General features: G+C 37.5%; 1 pseudogene; it reads left to right on the top strand.

Moving 5' to 3' along the window:
* The first annotated feature begins 2,533 nt into the window (after positions 1 to 2,533).
* LOC149157420 (18S ribosomal RNA) lies at positions 2,534 to 4,205 on the top strand (annotated as a pseudogene).
* The last annotated feature ends 14,778 nt before the right edge of the window (positions 4,206 to 18,983 follow it).

Below are 18,983 nucleotides of genomic sequence, written 5' to 3'. Positions count from 1 at the left end.
TGCCTCAAGAATGGCCTTAGGTCATTTGTAGGGTGGCTGATTTTCATCTTCTCTCCATCCCTACTTTGTAGCACATGAGTGGTAATGTTGGCCATGCTCATCCCAGGAGGCATATGCGAACAATTCCCCTTCTTCTCTCTAAGTTCTTGGAGTTGTATGGGTTGTAGTGGTGTGGCTCCCTAGCTTGTCCTAGTCCCTTATGCCCATCCAAATGATACAAGTGATAAGTTTCCTTTTCATGTGAAAGGTGGGTAGGTAATGGAGTTGATTTCTTGAACTATGGCCTTGGGTCATTTATAGGGTGGCCAATTTTAATATTCTCTCCATCTCCACATGGTAGCACATGAGCGGTAATGTTAGCCATGCTCATATGTGTCCCTTGTGCCCATCTGATTGATAAAAATGATAAGTTTTCTTGGCACTTATTTGTGCCCTCACTGTTGCGGTCACAGATGGAAACTTTAAAACTCCATCATGCCTATGTTGCTATCATGCCCCACAATTATTGAGAATAGAAAATTTTGATTGGGATGGGCAGCCATGTGTGGCTCCATTAGAATTGGCTCCTCGTTATATTATTCACCTCGTCCCTATTTGGTGGGGAGGGGTTTGTTTTTTGTGTGAGAATTGGGTTGGTAATTGAGTTGGTTTTTTGGGTTTTCTTGAAGAATGGCCTTGGATCATTTGTAGGGTGGCTAATTTTCATCTTCTCTCCATACCTACTTGGTAGCACATGAGTGGTAATGTTGACCATGCTTGTATCTGGAGGCATATGTGAACAATTCCCCTTCTACTCTAAGTTCTCAGAGTTGTATGGGTTTTTGTGGTGTGGCTCCCTGTGAAGGCTAGCCTCTTTATTGTTTGGCGGTTTATGGTGCTGGTTTCTTGTGCTTGTACTCTTTTTGTGTTGGCATTGTCAATTGAGATGCATAATGTTAAGAGGAACATGGAAGGGTTTTGGTTTTAAACCACCTACCTCCCCTCTTTCTTGTTTTTTCCATCAGCCGATGTGAGGATTTGTTCTCCTTATTATAAAGTTAAGGGTTGGCATTCCTTTCAAAGTGCACATCATATGTAGTTGTGTTGGCTTTGAGGTTTTGATAGATGTGGTAGCCCATATGTTTGATCGAGTGGTCAACTTTTTCCTTGCATCTCGTGTGCGTGGTAGACCTTTTGCGGATGGAAATGTTAAGTCACAATGTTTATGGGTATTTTTTGTTTCAATTGTGTATTTGATCATGGTTCAATGGGGAGGAGGCTTGCTATGTCGATGGTGGGGGCTATAAGGAAGGAGGATTTTGAGGTGGAATTCTTCTACCTCCCTCCTTTGCGTGGAGGTGGCCATAGGTGAAAATTATTCATTGTCCAATTGGTAAAGCTCTGGGAAATCTCCTAGGTTACATGTACATAGGGTGTGTGGGGTTCGTAGCTACCCAATTCCTCCTATTGTTTGGATATGTTCTTGTATTGTGTATCAAGCCTCCTGATTTGCATTTATTTTCTTCCTTTTCCTTCACATCATGGTTACCGCCAGCGGTTAAGTGATCGAGGTCAATTGTTGCTTTTGTCGGGCTGGACTCCTAGGTGGCCTCATTGTGGGGCGGGCAGGGTCGGGGGGAATTTCTAAGAGAGGTTGTGGGCTCAGTCGATCTTGTTTTATTTCCTTCCTTTTCCTTTGCATTGAGGCTGCCACAGGTGATCATGCGATCAAGGTCCATCATTTCTGTTGTATGGGTGGACTCCTAGGTGTCCTTTGTGTGGGGTGGGGAGGGTTGGGGGAAATTTCTAAGGGAGGTTGAGGGCTCGATTTGTGTTTTATTATTTCCTTCCTTTGCATTTGCGTCGAGGCTATCGTAGGTGATCATCCAATCAAAGTCCATTGTTGTTGTTCTCTGGGTGGACTCCCAGGTCACATCGATGCGAGGTGGGGAGGCTTTTATGGACTCTCTAAGATAGGATTTGTGTTTAGTCATCCTCTTTCTATTTCCTTCCTTTTCCTTCACATCAAGGCCACTACAAGAAATCGAGAGATCAAGGTCCACCGTTTCTATTGTCCGAGTGGACTCCTAGGTGGACTTGGTCTGGCACGGGTAGGGATGGGGATCATTTATAATATAGAGGTTGTGTGGTTGGTCATTCTCCATTTATTTCCTTTGAATCGGGGTTCTCGTAGGTGATCAATAGATTGAGGTCTACTGTTGCTGCTATTTGGGTGGACTCCTAGGTGGCCTTGGTGCGGGGCGTGGAGGTTTTTGGAGGCATTTCTAAGGGAGTGGGTGAGTGATCACTCGTTTTCTTATTGGTTGTGACATGGTTGCAAACTCTGAAGTGGCCTTGGTGCGTTGTGACTTGGCATGTCTACCAATTTGTTTGCCATGTCCTTGGCATGTTGTGTGTGTTTCCTTCTTGGGATGTAAGAGGTGCAAGGCATAAAAGTTGTACATGATATTTTGATATCTCTTTAACTTGATGGGTGTTTAGGTTGGCTCTTGGTAAGAGAGCTCCTGGAATGCCCTTTGAAGTGGGATGGTGCTACTTGGTTTATCCTGCCAGTAGTCATATGCTTATCTCAAAGATTAAGCCATGTGTGTCTAAGTATGAACTAATTCAAATTGTGAAACTGCAGATGACTCATTAAATCAGTTATAGTTTTTTTTATGGTACCATACTACTCAGATAACCATAGTAATTCTAGAGCTAATACGTGCACCAAGTCCTGACTCTTTGGAAGGGATGCATTTTCTAGATAAAAGGTCAGTGCAGGCTTTCCCACTTCTCCAATGAATCATGATAACTCTGTGGATCCCACAATACTTGTGCTCACGATGCTTCATTAAAATTTTTTCCCTGTCAACTTTTGATGGTAGGATATAGGCCAGCATTGTGGTGACGATGACAAAGAATTAGGGTTCGATTCTGGAGAGGGAGCTTGAGAAACAGATACCACATCCAAGGAAGGTAGCAGGCATGAAAATTACCCAATCCTCACATGGGGAGGTAGTGACAACAAATAAAAATATTGGGCTCATCGAGTCTGGTAATTGAAATGAGTACAATCTACATCCCATAGCGAGGATCCATGGGGGGGAATGTCTGGTGCTAGTAGCCATGGTAATTCCAGCTCCAATAGCATATGTTTAATTTTTTGCATTTAAAAAGCTGATAGTTCGATCTTGGGTTGTAAAGGTCGTTCCACCTACTCGGTGTACACCTTCCCTTCTGTCCCTTTTGTCGGCAACATGCTCTTGGCCTTAATTGGTTGGGTTGCAGCTTCGACACTATTACTTTGAAAAAATAGGTGCTCAAATCAAGTTTATGCTCTGAATAAATTAGCATGGAATAATGTGATAGGTCCTATTGTGCTGGCCTTTGGGACTAGAGTAATGATTAATAGGGATTGTTGAGGGCATTCGTATTTCATTGTCAGAGGTCAAATTCTTGGATTTATGAAATTTAAACCACTGCAAAAGCATTTGCCAAGGATGTTTTCATTAATTAAGAATGAAAGTTGGGGGCTCAAATATGATTAGATACCTTCCTATTATAAACCATAAATGATGCAGACCAGGGATCGGTGGATGTTGCTCTAAGGACTCTGCCAGAACCTTATGAGAAATCATAGTGTTTGGGTTCTGGGGGGAGTATGGTCACAAGGCTGAAACTTAAAGGAATTGATGGAAGGGCACCACCAGGAATGGAGCCTGTGGCTTAATTTGACTCAACACGTGGAAAATTACCAGGTCCATACATAGTAAGGATTGACAGATTAAGAACTCTTTCTTGATTCTATGGCTGGTGGTGCATGGTCATTTTTAGGTGGAGCGATTTGTCTGGTTAATTTCGATAATGAACAAGACCTCAGCCTGCTAACTAGCTACACGAAGGTTCCCATTCACGACCAACTTATTAGAGGAACTATCGTTGATTAGGCCATGGAAGTTTGAGCCAATAACATGTCTGTGATGCCCGTAGATGTTCTAGGCCACACGTGTGCTACACTTATGAAGCCAACGTGTTTTTCTTCCTAGTTCGAGAGGATCAGGAAATCTTCTCAAATTTCATCATGATGGGGATAGAACATTGCAATTATTGGTCTTCAATGAGGATTTCCTAGTAAGCATGTGTCATCACGTGATAGGGAATGACTGCCCAAGTCTGGGGAGATTCAGGTTTCCATGTTAGCGTGAGACAAGGAATGATCACCCAAGTCTGGGGAGATTTAGGTTTCCATGTCATTGTGCCACAGGGAATATCCACACAAGTCTACTGAAAATAGGGCTTTCCATTTCATGGCATGTGATGGAAATCACCCAATCATGGGAAACTCGGGTCTTCCATGTCCTGCCATGACAAAAACTGTGACCTCAGTGCAGGGAAGTCGGGTTTCTATGCCGCGGAACAACAGAGAAATGACCAAGTCCATGGAACACAGCGGCTTCTATTTCATGGAATGGGGGAAACCTCTTAATTCCAGGAAACTCTAGGTATCCATCTCCTGCTTGGGTGAAAATTGTGTCTCTGGTGTGGAGAACTTGGGTTTCCACGTCGCAACACGACCAAAATTACCCAAGTTTATGGAACTTGTGGTTTTTGTTGTACCTTAAGAAACCAATTTCCTGGTTGTAGAGAAATTTTTCTTAAGAAATTAATAGATATTATTTACTATCACTTATTTGTCACTTAGATATATGTTGTGTTCTTGAATGAAGGACCTAGAGACTTGGTTTTTAACCTTTAATACATGTATGAAAAGAACATCTCAAAATGCCATTTTTTGCTAGATAAAAATGATGAATGAAGAAAGCTTGAAGAGGAAGTTAAAGATAATATGTTGGTCTTTAACAAAAACTACTATCTGTAACTTAGAAGAATTATGAAAATGAACTGAATCATAGACAATATGCTGCATAACACAAAAACTACTATCTGTCACTCTTGGAAAAGTTAAAGATAATATGCTAGTCTTTCATAGAAACTATTATCTATAACTTAGAAAGGAAGGTGAAAAATTGAAGTATAGGAGCGATCTTTTAAGGAATTTTAACTTTATCTACATAAGAAAATAAAGACCCGCAACTTCATTACTATACTTGAAAGAAGAAAACATAAGATGACACATAACAGAGAGGGTTACCAAATTATAGCCAACAACTCTGGAAACATTTGATTCTTTCATTAATAAACAATTAAATCAGGAATACAGTGGCCTAGTCTCTGGGTTTTCCAAAGTTAAAACCACCCACCCTTCCTCTGTAAATTTTTCCTCCTTTTACACATTTTTGAAACAATTGTTGATCTCTGAAACTGTCAAACTACTAAACTGTTTCCCTAACTATCTGAATTAAAAACTATTATAGAATTTATAGAGGTTAAAAGACACCTTAAAGCACATGAAATAATAGGAAAATAACTGAACTTCAATGATGACATTAACTGCTAGCTTTCTCTGTTAATTGGTCACTGGGTTCTTCTGTATATGCTTAAATAATGATTAATCCATTTTAGTTGTGACAAACTGTGTTAGCCGTGCTTAAATATGGAATTATGTATGTATTAGGAATTTTTACTGGCCAAAACACCAAGAAATTTGACCAACTACCTTTTTCTTCAAATTTGGCTTTAACACTAATATTTCCATTTACACAGCAAAATCTACGCAAAGAACACAAAGAAGAACTGAAAGGAATTAACCTAATTTAATAAATCTGTTATATCCACCTATTTAGTGCTTTGTTGAATTCCCATTATAAATCACAATCGACACTATAAAACATTGTATTGACCCAATCCTTAACAAAACCATGATATAATGGATGCACCAGAGTTATAAAACATAATGTATAGACTATTAGGTCTAGAACTTTATCGCAAATCACAATCGGCGATTGAACTAACACCCATTGCTTCTCGCACTCGTTGGGCTTTTAAATATAATATATATATTTTGGGTCTAGCTCGCAATCGCAAATTGAAATTAGCATAGTCATATACATTATGCGATGATCATGGACCCGACGGGAGAATCAAACATAATATATGCTATGTCGGGTCCGGCCTATCACAATCGCATTCGGTGGTAAAGGGTTCTGTTATACTGTGGACCTGCGGAAACTTTAAAACATAATATATATGCGCTTCAAGTCTGGCCTATTCAGCGCTTATTTGTATTATAATCGCTTATAATAGAAATATATATAAAATGTGTAACCATACCTTTTCCTCCTTTTCCAAAGCCTTTGCACAGTTTTCAAGATATGCCTTTATAACAATCGGCAATCGCTGATTTCCATGGTAACTTTATACAAATGCCCATTGTCTTTTACGATTGCGATTTAATCGCATCGCTAACACTTACATATATATATATATATATATATATATATATATATATATATATATATATATATATATATATATATATATATATATATATATATATATATATATATATATACAGATTATGGCTTCATATAATTATTTGTATTGCGATTCAACTTATCGCATGGGCCAATTCCTTTTGTGTTTTGATTCTGATATGTAATTTATTACATCTCCCTCTTGCCTTATAATTTTTTAAAGATATTTTCAAGTGATTCTTGAATGAAACATGAATATTAAAGGTAACAAAAAATGCATGCTACAACATTTGGCTCCACCTGGGGATAGTGCTTCTGCCACAGAAGCACTAAGAACGATAGGTTAGTGCCTTATTCATTGGTCATGGAGTCATATATTACTTCGCTAAACTTAGCTATGGGAAAATTTTGTACAGTGAACCCACGCTGATCTCTGGAGTGATAGGATGCTTGTACCTTGATAGAAAAATATTGAGAATTGTAGATTAGTAGACTTAGTTGGGAATGGAGTCCAAAACTGTGAAAACCCTTAAATTTGACAAACTTGAACTTGACAATCTTGAAGTCTAAAGCTTCTACAAACTAGTTTCCAACTGGGAAAGTCACCCTTATTCATCAACTAATAATTAAACTAAAGACCTGCAACTAGAGACCAAATGCTCAACATATGAGCTTATTTATGTACAATTTCATACATATGTACATGATTGATCTCCATCAAGTGAAGTCAACCATCCAATGGTACCATGTTAGCATTTAAGTGCTTAATCTAGAACCATTCTGCCAGTGAATCTTGAAAATGCAATTCATCCTGAACAAAAAATAAATTATGCATAAAGGCAACTCACAACAAAAGTTAGGAATATATACACAAGGTAAGATGTGTAGATTGCTGATAAATTCCTCCATGTAATCTACCCTGGGATCTTTAAAAGTATAAGAAAAAATATGTTCTTGAATAGCTCCAAAAAAGAAATTCTCTATGTATGAGGGTTCCTACTCAATTAGACATTTTGTTGGGATAATATGTTCAACAGAAAAATCAGCAACATCTTTAAGAAAATGATCTATGTCACTTTCATGTCTCCACTTTTCATCTCTAAGCTTTGATTGAAAATAACTTGTAACTCTAACCACATGAAGAAAAAAATATTTTTTCACATTACTATATGACATATTATCAACTTCACATAGATTATTTACCTCTGATCCATGGGAATCATGTGTTCTTCAATGCAATGGTATACAACCTCTTTATCAGCTTCCTTTTTACATGACATAGCCTCTTTTTCTATAATAGATGGCTCAATATATTGTTGTCCAACATTTCCCACTTGTTGGTTTCTTCCTGTATGTTCAACACCTAACTGATGAACTTGAAGAGCTTCGTCCTATTCTCCATTTAAACCATTTTTATTATAAATAGGAGGATCATCAAACTTATCAAAATGAGATCTCTAGGGATTTATTTGCAACTCAATCATTTCTTCCTCTTCTTGACTACTAAGCAGAGACTCTTGATGCATGTTTTATGCCCCTATACCAATAGGTGTCATGTATCACGATTGATTTGGTTTAGCTTTGTAATATGTTCATGCCTTTTCTTGTTGCAAAGGTTTTCCATATTTGTAAAAAATCAAAAAATTAAAAAAATGTAAAGAGGGTATACCCTAAAAGAAAAATCTAAGGGTGAAAAGAATAAAAAGAGGCCAAAAAATAAAAGAAAATGAACCCCACCAAAAGAGAAGACCAGGAAAGTGTGCAAGTCTAAATGCCACTACTTTTTACTTTGTATAATAAACAATTGTGTGGAGTTTGTCACCTATGCCACAATTCATGAATAGTCAAACAATTTAAACTTGGCTAGTTCATATTTTCAATTTCATGTTGTAGAAATAGAGAATAAGGATCTGACCAAATAGTGTAATCTTGGCAAATAAGTAGATAGGTAGAGTGAAAAAATGAGCTCAACAATTTAATATAAGCCCTTGGATGTAATAAGTGTAGACTTATATAGGCATCACCATGTAAAAGAAATTTTTTTATAAGGGTTTGCTAGTCTAAGTGCACCCTAATAAAGAAGTGAAAATGCTAGGTTAAGTAGATGATGGTTGCAGAATAAATATGTGCTGGATGATAAGTTTAAATGTTCAAATCTTTTACTTTCATCACAATCAAAAGGCATGTATCACATGGAAGGCACATCAAGAAAATAAAGTAAAAAATAATTAACTTCCCTTCTCATTTCCCCTAAATTTTCACTAATTTCCCCTAAGTGCCAAGGTCAAATTAGAGGGGCTTAGAGCATTTCTATGACTTTTGAAGGGACCGGGCCCTCAACCCAATAGTCTATAACACCTTAAGCACTTAAGCCCCTTCGTCAAGATTCACCCCTTCATAAAGTCATTCATTCCCTAAAGAAATATTTTCCTAAGTAAAATCTCATTTTACTTAGGGAAATTAAAACACTCTATATACATAAACCCTCATATTCACTTAGCCTAAGTTTTAAATATAAATGGAAATGTTTCAAACTTAGCGCACACTTCAAAAAATCATATTAACCACTAATTTATGTTATTATATAATTCCCCTATATAAACATTATCCATTCCCGTATTACTATAAATACACAAAAACCCCAAATTCTTATATATCCTGCCCCTTGCTTAAAATATAAACATAATACACTCTTAAATGAGATTAATTAACTAATTTGTACTTAATTAAGAGCCCGATCCCCGCCATGTTAATAAAAGGATTAATTAACCCCCATGGGTAATTAATAACTTCCCCAACCAATCACATCGCCCCCGATGTAATTAAGAACCTTTAATTATGTTGGGCCCACCCTCCATTAAACTTCTGCCACCTCACCTCCCCAATAGCCATCTGATCGAGCCCCTCAGATCTAATGGTTGTCGCGCATATCGCACAGCCCTCCGTGACCGAATGTTAGCATGTGATGGCAAGTAGTTTTGCAAACATCGCCTATGCTACGTGTCATGCATTATATGGAATCACGTGGTCGTGCCCAAATACCGCCTCCCCTCCATTAGCGATGTGATAAAAACTGATTACTGCCTCCCGCTAACGACAAAAAATCAAATCATTCTCCCGCTGATGCCATCTGTCCAAATCTCGAACCCGCCAAAAGTTGACTTTGTATAAGAAACAAAGGTAATCAGTTTGTCGTCCTATTCTGCGAACACATGCATGCAGCAGCCTGAACGTTGAAAATCAACCAGCTCGTGAACCCAACTATCAACCACCCTCAAACTTGCAGTCGATGTCACTCCGAGCCTACATTCACACCCAGTGAACTTGCATCCCCTTGCTCGTCATTAAAAATAGGTATTTACCATTTTCCATCTAGAAACCCTATAAATACTTGCTTTCTCTACAATTTATTGGAAAAAACCCAAAATTCACCATAATTCAGTTGCTACATTTAGAATACAAGTTCCCCACATCCTATGTTTCACCAATTTCACATAAAAACCCCCATTTCCTATCTGAATCCACAAGAACTAGAATGGAAACCCCCGTTTCCCTCAACGTAGCACCTATTACTACCCCCCACTATGATTTAGATTATCTGCCCATCGCAGATAAAAATTTTCAAATAAAAGACCTGAATACTGATAAAGACCACCTGAAAGTATTTTTCCAATGTCGGGACAATCACTTGAATGGCTATGATGCCATAGGAATTTGGGAATCAAATCTCCCAATGTATTTTCTCCCCTCTGTACATATTTTCCTTGACATTATCCATCAGTGTCATGCCAACTATGATCCCAACCACAGAGCAGTAATGTCCCCCAATCAAACTGTCCTCTTCACAATTACTCCAAACTCAATCAATGATATTCTTCAGTTTCATCCCAGTCACACCCTCACCCCCATTTCCCTTGGAGATTTGATGGAAAAATCATCTAAATTGACCCAGTCTAAACTCAGTCACCTTTGTCAAACTTTTCTGGATAAGGAGCATCAACCCAGAAATCGTCGTCCTTATTTTTCATCTTTCTTCATAGAGATAGGCAAAAATATAGTTGATATGATAGCTGCAGTCATGGGATTCAATACTAGTGAATATGTAGATGAATTGACCCTAGTTTTGATGTCCATCTTCACCCCTGGTTAGCACCCTGCTGTCAAGTACAATTATACTACCTTCATTGTTGAGAAAATCCATGACCAGTTCATGAGGCTGGAAAATGAGAAGGTATTCAAGTACTCAAAATTCATGTATCACCTCATCCTCTTCTATCAGTCTAACAAGTTCCCATTTTCTGTGAATAAAATTGATACAAAGGGTAATCCTAGATCAATCATTTTTTGGACTTCTATTTTCCACCATTCATTTGCTTGCCCTTATTCATACAATGAATTCATTGACCAGTTTGTCCACCCGGTGACCATCATGCTGATAGGAAATCCTCCTTCGAGGATTAGTGATGAAATCAAAAGAATCCTTCAGCTATCCAAACAGTACAATGTAGGTGACTGGTAATTGTACCAGAATCACACGGAGATCAGGATATATGGTTGTGAACTTCCTCCATTCAAACTACCAAAATATGATCCTATGAGGTTGTTTACATTGGAGTATTATAGGAAAATGATAAACTCATATCAGATTCACTTTACCAAGGCCAAGAAGAAAGCATAGTTGAGAATCAAGGATCACTTAGGCCCATTTGTCAGCAACAATAGAGAAGCAGGAAAAGTAGCAAAAGAAATCCTAGAACACATGAAATTAAATAAAAGTTTTGGTTGGAGATATGACCCACATAGCTTCATTTGTGATAAGAGAATGAAAAATAGGTTCTCACCATATTTTCATTACAAAATCCTTGAAATTAATCAATATGCCAATATGGATGATTAGAGGGAAGGAACACTTGTTGAGATGGATAGTGATCAGGTCCATGTAGATAATGTAATGAAAGACCTAGAAAAGAGACTTGACCTGGAACCTTTTGAACAGGTACCAGTTGGAACTTCTCAGAAGCCAACATCACGAACTAGTGCCTCTACAATAGATACTTCTCGAAGGCGTCCCAAGAAACTAGTACACCCATTGTAGAATCATCGCAGGGAAAAGAAAAAGGAAATAGTACTCTAGCATCAGGGTAATCAAACATGTCAAAGTAGCCTGAAATCTTAGAAGAACAGGCCCCACCAAATTCCCATCCAACTTAGATTAATGTGGGAGAAACCCCAATTTTGAAGACTCCTCTGAATGAGGAAAAGAGCTCAAAAAGAGACAGGGAAGTAGCTACCCCTGCTAGTGGTCCTTTAGACTAGCTTGGTGTTAAGATGAACAGGCTAAATGCACACTCAGAAGAGGAATGTTTTGAAGAAAAAACAGGGAGTTTAAGGAAAGAAGGTGGAGATAGCCAGCATACATTCCTAGTAGTTGGGACACCTTCTAGTTCAGAAAGACAGGAGCTAGAAAGACAAAAAAGTGCTAAAGTTTCATCTTTCAGGTCTTCATCTAACAAGACCTTAGACATCAAAGAAAAATTCAAGGAAATAAAGGCCAAAAATGAATAGCTAAAAGCCCAAACTTACACTCAATATTTGAAGATGGCTCCTACCAATGAAACTAGGTTGATGTTAGCTTATAAAATCAAGGAAGGAAAAGTGTCGATGAGCTTTTTAAAGCCTAAAGTAAAATAGCCCCAAACAGTTGCAGACTACCTCAAAACTGATTTTGAGGTCTTGACCAAGGACATTAACCCCTTAGATCAAATAAAATTACATAAGCAGATAGGGGAAATGGTTTATTCAACACTAAAAAGCAAGGCCATGATGGCACATAGATTAGAGAATTCACTGAACAACACCACTTCTCAATTGCAGTTGGAAAGAGCCTCTTCACAGGCAAAAGACGACAGAATCAATCATTGGAGGATTTGATTATTGGATTGCGTAATAACCCAAAGGATGTTAAAGCTGCATAGGCCTCAATAAAGAAGAAAAATGAAGATATAGCTACCTTGAGAAAGCAGCTAAAATTGCCACCACTAATGCATCCGCAGACTGTAGAGGTGATTGAAAAGAAGAATGAAGAAAGCTTATGGAATTAGTCCTTAAACTAAATGAGCAATTAAGGGAGACAGAGCATGAACTAGATAAAACACTACAAAGCAGGCAGAGTGAGTTGACCTCTCTGCCTCAAAATGTAGTACCAGTGGTTTCCACGGTAGTCCCTTCTACACTTGCAACAGCTCTTGCACCAAATGTCCCTTTGGCAACAACTGAGACTATTGAAGCAATAGGTACAGGTACAAGTACATCACAAGTGGGAACTTTAGGCCAGCGCATTGAAGAATTAATCAAATCTATGGAGGAAATGAAACTCCAAGTTTCTGAATTGTAGAAGGTAAAGAGGAAATTCATTACCTTGGAACAAAAGTATGATGTGTCTAAAATCAATTTTGCTGAAGAAGTGAGGAAAAATAAAGGTTTGGCTCAGTAAGTAAAAACACTAGAAAAGGATCTCACCTTGAAAATCCTTTAACAGAAATTCTATGGACGAGCATCACTCAATCCATCAACGATGTTTGGTCATCAATTCAAATAATTTTTTAATAGATTGACTTAGTCAAAGTTGCTCTTCAAGAAATTAAAAAAACCAAGGAAGAGCTAGGAGGAAATCCTGAAGAAGTTATCAGGTTGATAAATTTTCTAAATAGCAGAAATAGGCACCAATTGGAACAGCTAAATATTGAGGATAGAACTGGAATTATCCTAGAAATCAAGAAAGTATTGACAAAAAGAACTCTAATGTAGAATCTGGAAAGAAAATGTTAGAATATGCAAGAAGATATAGATGAATTTATGGAGAAATTTGGTAATCTACAAAGTAAATGACTTCCAAGTACTTTAGTAATCAATGATAAGTTAATGAGACTTGAGGATTATATTGAAAAATTGGGTCACTATGCAAATAACCAAGCCAGTTCATTAGCTAGTGCATCTACACCCAAAGCATTACCTACAAGCAGAGTTCTCTATGATAGCTTGGAGAACCTCTTTTATGTTGAGCATGAATTGAAACACTTGTTTCCTATACAGCCTAATTTTGTAAAATACACAGAGGCTGATGAAATCTTCAGGAAGCTACAAAGGACCAGGATACCAAGGGATGATTGGTGGATAGATATGACAGACATTTTATGATTTACCTTGGTAAAAAGTAAAATTGAAGTATTTACCATAGTAAATTTTGGTAAAAGCAGGTAAAGAGTATCAGAACAGGTAAAAGAATATCAATAAAAAGATGAAAAGCAATCATCCAGCACAGAATTATGAGCAGGACAACAAGATGCTTAATCATAGGGCCTGCCTCCACCTCATTAAAGAAAAACAAGGACAGCAAGCTAGTAATTCACTTTTAGTTTCTCTCTTCGAGACCATTTGTCTCTACTTTTATGTAAAATATGTTTAGTTTTCCTAGAATATATCTCTCTCAGTTAGGAGATATTTTATTGTAAATTTTGTATAAGTACTTCCTCATTCGAAGTACTTAGTGTGGATTCTTAGACATTTTTGTAGACGCTTTATTTTGGAATAGAAGTGTTGTTGAACAACTATTGTATGGCTGGCTGGATGAAGTAATAAAGCAAAGGACTTTTACAGGATTCATGTGTCAAACATTGGACAAATAAGTATTCTATATCTTATGTTTTTACTATTTTTTGGTTTAATATTTCACATGTGTTTCATATTGGAATGATAAATGAAAAGGTATATTTTAGAAAATGCTTTACTGCATTCTATCGTTAAAATAGTTCATATTCTTAATGTTTTCCTCTAAGCTATCATAGGTAGGGAATTCTTAATTGCTCCCTCCTTCTTAGTTTATCATTGTGGCCATTTAACAAGAAATTATTAATTTCTTTTTGTTAATGATCACCCACTTTCCCTCATTTTGAAACATTGTTGAAGGATTCTTAACTACCCTTCCTCCCTTTCAAAACCATTTCATCCTTTCAAGTTACCATTTGTCTCATGTTTAGCTATCTTTCCCTATGAAGCCCTCCTTTTTTGAATCACCTGATCTAGTTAAGCCATCTGCAGTTGACTCCATAGACCAATGGACTGAGATACTTTGTTCTATCCATTTACTCCTAAATTCCACTACCAAACAAAATCAAAACCCCCCAAGCTTTCATAACTAGCCTAATATCTCAGAGAACAAAGCTAAACCATAAAGAGAGAGCCCTCTCTAAGTACAGATTGGCTAGATTCTGTACTTAAAAGTTGATTTGTGGTCACCTCAAACCCTTTTCCTTCTTCTGACAACTTCGAGAAAAATTTGAGTGATGGCGACTCAACTGAGGAGACAATTCCTCAGTCATAACAAATCTTTAAGAAATTTCAAATCCTAAATCTAAAGAATATTAAAGAAATCATAGATTTTGTTTTGATATCAGTTAAGAAAACTAAAAACAAAACCTAAAAACCTGGCTTCAAAAAGGACTTGTTACACTAGAGCTAATCCTAATCCCAATCCACCACAACTGTTTGAGAACCCCAATCTGATTCCTAGAATTCTTAGGAGACAAGAAAGTTCTGTTAGTCCTTCACCCACCTTCAGATCCTCATCTTGTTCTATTAGGTGGATTTATCTCGAAGACCAACCATTTGACGAATACTTTGAGACCTCTTTGTTTAGGACTTCATTTGATTCTGAATTAATTGACCTAGTCCAAGAACTAGAGTTCATTTGAGAATTAGAACTCCAAGCAGCCAATTTGTCAATTGATAAATATTTGCAGAACTCACCACAATCTGATCTTACCACTGAAGGAACACCTAATCCATCTGTAATCGCTACTATTTCTGCAAGTTCATCATCATTTCCTCATACATCTCAACCTCAAACCGCTCCACCTCAGCCCATCACCTCCAGTTCTCCATCAACAACTCAAACACCCACTGTTATTCCAACCCCAGCTGTTGTCTCTCCATTACCTACAGCAATGGAAAATAGATATGTCCCCTGGTACTACCAGAAAACTTAGGTTCCATGCCCCAATATTACCAAAGTAAGATCGCTACTTTTGATGGCATTGGTAGCTATATAGCCCAGCAACGTGCCAAGAAGATGAATGATTATTTTGAAATTTATGAAATAGATACTGATGATATGCAAATGAGAATATTTGTTTAGAGTTTATCTGGGGAAGTTAGAACCTGGTTTAGAGGTTTAGCAACAAATAGTATAGATAGCCTAGCAACTCTCTATAGACAATTCCTGAACCAATGGGAGAAAAAGAAAGACCCTCTTCAGATTATATCTAGATATGAAAACCTAAATAGAGGAACACAAGAAGTTATGCAGAATTATTGCAGTAGATTCAACAGTGTCTATAATGCCATCCCTCAAAATCTTAGACCCCCACCTAATTTAGCCTTAATAAAATTCCCAGACGGATTTGATTCTAATATGGCTTTCCAGCTGAGAGAATGAGCCCATCGTACTTTGCAAGATATGCATAGCATAGCAGTCAGTGTTGAAGCCAATTTGATATCTAAAAGAGCCAAGGTTAGGAGTGAAAGGAAGATACCATTAAAGGAAGAGAGCTCACCCTTTGAAAAAAAACTAGATGCTATAATTAAAGGGATGGATAGACTAGGAGACAGAGAGGAGAAAATTGAAAGGAAAGCTCCTTGGGATGGTCAGCCAACCAACATAGGGAGAAATCCTAATTTCAGGAAAAATCAAAACCTGAAGACTGGGAAGAATGGTCCTAACCAAAACATTAGACCCCCTTTCTAATAGAATTATGTAGAATCTTCAAACTCTGAAGAACCAGAAAAAGATACTCAAATTAATCTGATGGGACTTGGTAATGAAGGAGAAGTTTTCTTGACCCAAGAGGATCAAGAGGCCCACATACGTAAACAGTTTCAAACTCAATTAGGTGAATCATTCAACTTTAGGGAGGGATATGACACAGCCATCTTTGAGGTGAATAAGCAATACAATCTAAGAAGTAGGAGAATTGATGTCCCTGAAGCAAACAAGCAAAAGGTTCCAAATCAGCCAAAAAAAGGTAAGACAATTAGTACACCTGTACATATTCTTTCTAGATCAAACACTAATCCTTCTAACCCAATAACTGAAGATGTCTCTGATAATCAACCAAACAATAAACAACCCTCCACTTCCCTTCTTATTGGAAATAATATTTAGAGGGGGGGTGAATTAGTATTATCAAATCAATATAACTTTTTCATTTCCATATTCAGATTCATGTACGCTACTTCAGTTAAGGAAAACCGCGTGTATATGCAACTATGTGTAATACAACAAGCGTATATCCAGTAAACTTATGATTCAGTTAGTTGATCCTTAATGAGTCTATTATTAACCATATGAACAATAAACGAGTACAGTAAAATAGAACAGATCATCACACACAAGAAGCACACATGAACACCATGATGTAAGGTGAAAACCCAATGTGGGTGAAAGCCACCTGTTGCAAGTCGTCTCTATCTTCTTTTAATAAGAAACTTATTTTTACAATATTTTTGTACTCATGCAGTCTTATACCAGTATACAGGCTTCTACCTGCAGAAGCCTACAACCTTCTCTCATTCTCCAGCTTCTCCTGGAAGGGAGCTGCAACCCACTTTGCTCTTGTACTAGCTGATCCTTTTACTAGTATGTAGGTGCTGGCCTACTGAATTCTCCAACCCTCACTTGTTTTCCAGCTACTACTGGAAGGGAGCTACCATCCCCTTAGCTCTTGTACTAGCTGATGTACTAGTACGTAGGTGCCGACCTACAGAAGGCTACAACCTTCTCTTTTTTTCTCCAGGTACCACGTTTCATAAATTTTTAGACTGGATACTCTGGAAGCACAACACCATAATATGAAGGCCATGTTTCATCCAATTTTCATACTAAACCCCTCAATATCATTGAAGTACAAAAACAATCACCACTTGCATCATCAATCTCTGAATCACTGAACCCTGTCAACAAAAATGCAGTCACTAGAACACATAGCAGAACACCAAACTCTACAACAATGTCCAGATCCAATTGTATCATCAAAATCATGCATCAGAGTGCATACACTACTTGGAAGAGCTGAACCAGCATGTATACGCAACTTCACCAAAGTGAACCAGTGTATATGTCATTAATTTCTTACTTATAACTTCGCTGCACTTCTGGACTTCAAACATACCTAGATCATTACATATACAAGGATAATACGAGTGTTAGCAACCAATCTAGTCCATCAAATCACATAACAATAAGTCATTATGATTAGATCAACACTGAAGCTAAACCCATTCAACCAATCTGAATATGCAGAATACTGACACCAGTAAACAGTCACTAGAACTCAGACTTTGCATCATCAACCAGAACCACCTGTAACTTCAAATATGATAGTGTATATGGTATACGCTACTTAGATGTATATAACCTGCGTACGTACGTTCTTTTATCAAAGTCATCCAACATATACATCTATAAATATTCATTCATTAGTTGCAGCTATTTCAAACTTAAGTTATACCCAGATCAAAACATTACAAGTGTCAGTATACAGATCTAGAATAAGCATAATCAAACCATATAGAGATGATTCATTCCAAACCATTTGATCCCAAACTATCCTTAGATCTTGTTCTCCATCAATCAATGAGATTCCTCCTTAGCTTAGATCAAGCAAAGCATCATGAACCCATAACTTGCATACTAGATCTCATACTTCCTCAGATATTCAAGACTTTCTGAATGCCTTTGCCTAATGATCTTCTTCTCCTTTTATAGTCCTAGGCCTTACTCAATACCATGTTCCAAAACCATTTAGAACTAATACTAGGGACCCAATACCTGGTTTCAACACTTCAGATGCAATACCAAGGTCCAAAACCATAGGTCTAAATACCACGGACCCAAAAATAAGCTTTCCCACATGTACGTGCTTTTCCGTGCATGAAAGTGCATGCATATGCATACGTGACTTTTGATCAGCAATCCCGCGTGTATGTCACCTTTGTATATAGTGAACTTGTGTGTATAACGAGTGTGTATACACTACTTGGTATATAGGGAACCTGCATATATACGCGACTTGGTATATAGCGAACTTGCATGTGTACATGACTTGGTATATAGTGACCCTACGTATATTCTTTTCTTTCTTCATTCTTTGTAGTCTGATCATCAATTCTTTGCTACTGACCTACTGCACTATGATCTATCATCTGTGTGAGTTGCCATCAAGGACAACACTTGTATCATAATTCCAACAATCTCCCCCTTTGGACTTGATGGCAAAGCTAACTTGCCATACTGAGAACTGTCATCTTAATGAGTTGTCATTGTTCATTACAACTGAACTGATCCCATGTATTCTGTCACATATGATATCTCTTGTGTAGATTCATCTAGTTATATATAAGTGAGTTGTTCTTCTACAAGTGGGTTGCCATCAAGTACAACACATGCATCATAATGCCAACAATCTCCCCCTTTGGACTTGATGGAAACAACACCAAACCACTCTCCCCATTTGACATCAAGGGCAGAGGGTGGACCAAGATATTCTCATTCCTTGATAAACATTCCACTGT

Source organism: Pinus tabuliformis, chromosome 5_2 (assembly GCF_031772625.1).
Source record: "Pinus tabuliformis cultivar Carrire ecotype Pingquan chromosome 5_2, CPIR1, whole genome shotgun sequence".
NCBI lineage: Eukaryota > Viridiplantae > Streptophyta > Pinopsida > Pinales > Pinaceae > Pinus > Pinus tabuliformis.
Note: the sequence above shows the minus strand (reverse complement) of the source record. Positions and strands in the feature narration are given on the sequence as shown.